Below are 3,687 nucleotides of genomic sequence, written 5' to 3'. Positions count from 1 at the left end.
ATAAATTTGTTGAAATAATATCAAAATAGTTTAGGTAGATATAAATATTTTTTATAAGCTAATCTAAACACTTATTATTATTTTCAACCCAACTCAATACAACGTAGATGATTGTATACATTTTTTAAAATTAATTAATTAAGAGATTAATTGATATGTATAATTAATGTAAAACAATTTTACACTGACAATTAATCGCAATATGTCATGTAGGAAAAATAATTAATTTCGTTTTAATTAAAATAAAAATATATTTTATGATTTGATGAAATTCTATTAGATGAGTGTGAAAATAAGTTTATAATAACAATGTACGTACTTTTAATATATAAATTGATACTTTCAAAAAAATATCTATAAATTGATTAATCTAATTAGATATTTTTCTATTAACTATTGTTGTTGTGTGAATATGATATTTATAATTAGCTAGAGTGGGAGAATCTTATAAGTGGGCCATAATCTAGGCATATTTTAATTATATTGCGAGTATATGTACAAAGATGAAAAATCAATGAGGAGAGCGTTGGTGCCAAAATCTTGGAGTTGTTACAAATGATAGGCCGACACGTGGTAGAATGCATCCTCTCTTTCTTAACGGATGTGTGATGCGTCCTTTAAGATGAATGGCTACGGTTGCACTTCAACACAAAAAAGATAAAGTAACGCGGAGAATATAAAAAGATGTGTAGAGATAAAATATAATTGAGCATAGTCAATGATAATAATAAATTAAAGGAAGGTACGTGGAGAAATATTAAGAAAAATGCTCCAAATTTATTACTATTGTTTTTTTTTTTGAACTCAATTTATTACTATTGTTAGTTGTTACTATCGTAGGTGACGTGAGATTATAAAAAGTAAAATATAGTAAAGGTAAATAAATAAACAAGAGAGGTAGAGCCGTGGAGATAACATTCAAGTGTGTGAAGATCAAAATAATTGAGAAGGAAAAGAAAAAGACAAGAGCCGGTTAAAGAGATCAACCAAAATAAATGGAACACTCCACATGTGTGAAGATCAAAATAATTGAAAAGGAAAAAAAAAAGACAAGAGCCAGGAAAAGAGATCAACCAAAACAAATGGAACACTCCACACTCTCAGTTTTCTGTTCTACTAATTGATGGTTACAAAAAACAATTTCTACTAATTGAATTTTATCATATGAATTAATAAGGTGGATAAAACGGTTACAAATAAATCATTTGGTTGAGTTAAAGGTAGAAATAGTTGTTGGAGATGGAGGTTCAGAGTTCGAACCCTGAGGATGAGCATTTGTAATTAGTAACAATTAACCACTAACATTTACCTATTTACCTATAAAAAAAAAAACATAGAAGCTTTTAAGTTAATTGTTAAATTAGTTTTTTGAAAAGATGGTTAAATTAGTTATTAATTTTGTAAGCGAGTTTGATCTTGGTCTATAAATGAAAAATGATGTTTTGTTGCGGTCATTTTTATAATTATTGATTATTTTAATCGTCGCTAAACACCATATTTCCACCAAATTATTAAAATCAGTGGCGGACTTTAACGTTGACACAAGGGAGCTGTAGCTCCTCACAGATTTGCCCAATTTTTTTATATATATAGGATATATATATATATATATATTATACTATAAAATCATATATAATACCTAATGAGTGTTGTAGCTAGTGGTAAAATGTTGTTGTTTAAATTATATGTTGAGTGTTTGATCCTTAGAATCCCCACTTTTAGAAAGATATTTAACCTTCACCACACACAAATTAAAATTGTGAGTGCAATTTGAAAAAAATAATATAAGATTGACTTATAAAACTTAGGGCTGAGCATCGGGCGGGTTCGGTCGGATTCTGGCCCATTTTGGCCCAACCGACCAAAACCGACTTGCTCATATACTGGCCCATTACCGACCGTAGACAACAACGGGTTTGTCGGGTTCGGTTTGGGCGGGTAGCCGGTTTATTCGGGCGGGTTGCAACGGATTGGGCCCAAAGGAAGTTTTTTGCCTTTTTTTTTCAAAAACGCGTTTTTCTACAAAAAAAAACTTTTTTTAAGGATAAAAAGTATAGTGGGCTGCAACTTTTGACAGCCCGTGATCCAATTTATAGTTTAGGACTATTTTGGCTTTATTATTTTTGAAATCTGAATCAGTTACTAAAAAACTAATGGTACATTTATCCAAAAATGCCGAATAAAATTACTTCATTTGACTGCACAACAATTTTGAACTTACAAAAATCACATAAAATAATAATCCCAATCAAATACAAATTAATAATCATTTTACAAGTTGAAACAAGCATAACATCATCATCCCATTAAGTTTCTGGCTTCAAGCTCCTTTCAAACTTGTTTGGCAAGATTTTCGATCTCCTCTTTCTTTTCTACACTGAAAATGAAAAAAAAAAAACAGAATATTAGTGAGTTAAAATAATGTAAGATCAATTCAAGCTTGAACAACGAATAGACAAATACACAGCACAAAAAGAAACTTCCATCTAAGAACAAATTTACAAATAGATTCAGCTTATAGATCAAGTCAGTTTAGTTCAGATCAGTCAAGAACATACAGAGGTCAACAGATCTATTACTTCCACATATTTAAATATGGAACAACAATGTCAAAAAAATTCAATGAAAGATTACACCTTTACAAAGAATGGAAGAAATTTCAATGAAAGATTCAACCTTTAGTTGTTTACATAAAAAAATCATGGTCTTACACATTATCATGCACAATCAACTAATAAAAATCCAACCTTTACATGTTTGAAGGAAAAAAAATACGAACCTGAATGCTGAATGTGGTCATTGGCTTCATTGTTGAGTTAGCTCTGGAAAATGAACATTAATAGATCAGCAAAGAAAAATGTGCAAATGATATTTACATAACAATAAGCAACAAAGATGATAGACTAAAAGCAATCAAAAACAACACTTGAACACTTCAAACAACAGACACATAAAAATAAAATCTCTTTTTTTTACATAAATCAAAGAAGAATCAGATCTGCTATCATCTCCACTCTGATCAAATCAAAACCAAAACCAAATCAAAGAAAGTTAAAAGCTTTAGAGAAGCAAAGTTAGAAAGAGGTGCTCAGTGCTCACAATGAAAAGAAACAATCTTTAAAACAAGATAGCAAATATAGTAGTAAGAAAACCAAACTTTCTTGTTGTTGCTTAAAAATGAGGGATCTTTTGGGGGAAAAGGGAGAAAGGTATGAGCTTTCACATGCATAGTGAAAGAAAACTTTGCAGACTTCTAAAACTTCAAGAGAGGAACGAGAAAATATGGACCAAAAATGAGTGAAAGGGCGCTACAGCTTGGTGGAAGAGAAGGAACAAGAAGGAAAAATCAAGAAGGAGGAAGGAGAAATTGTAGGTTTTCTCTTTGTGTCTTTGAGTGAGATGCGCCGCACAAGAGAGAGGAACTGAGAAAGTGAGGAGTGTTAGGGTTTTCCTTTTTTTATAGAGTATATAAAGTGTGGATGGAGTGAGACGTGAACTACTCTGCCACTGCACATGCTTTTCTCCAATAATACGGGTCGGGTTGGGTTTCGACGGGTTTTAAAAAATCAACCCGAACCCGACCGTTTATACCCAACTGGAACCTTGACAGGTTGACCCGTTACAATGTATCCGACCCGACCCGCCCGTTCATGCTGTTTTGGGCTCGGTTAAGTCGGGTTTGGGTCG

General features: G+C 31.7%; 1 long non-coding RNA gene across 1 annotated transcript; it reads right to left on the bottom strand.

Moving 5' to 3' along the window:
* Nucleotides 1-2,165: 2,165 nt before the first annotated feature.
* On the bottom strand, nucleotides 2,166-3,687 carry LOC130732034 (uncharacterized). Its single transcript, XR_009016924.1, has 3 exons — nucleotides 3,100-3,687; nucleotides 2,780-2,822; nucleotides 2,166-2,377 (listed from the first exon to the last, which is right to left on the bottom strand). It is a non-coding gene; the product is annotated as an uncharacterized LOC130732034 (long non-coding RNA).

This window comes from Lotus japonicus, chromosome 1, assembly GCF_012489685.1.
Source record: "Lotus japonicus ecotype B-129 chromosome 1, LjGifu_v1.2".
In the NCBI taxonomy this organism is placed as follows: Eukaryota; Viridiplantae; Streptophyta; class Magnoliopsida; order Fabales; family Fabaceae; genus Lotus; species Lotus japonicus.
The sequence above is the reverse complement of the archived record's forward strand: the minus strand, read 5'-3'. Positions and strand labels throughout refer to the sequence as shown.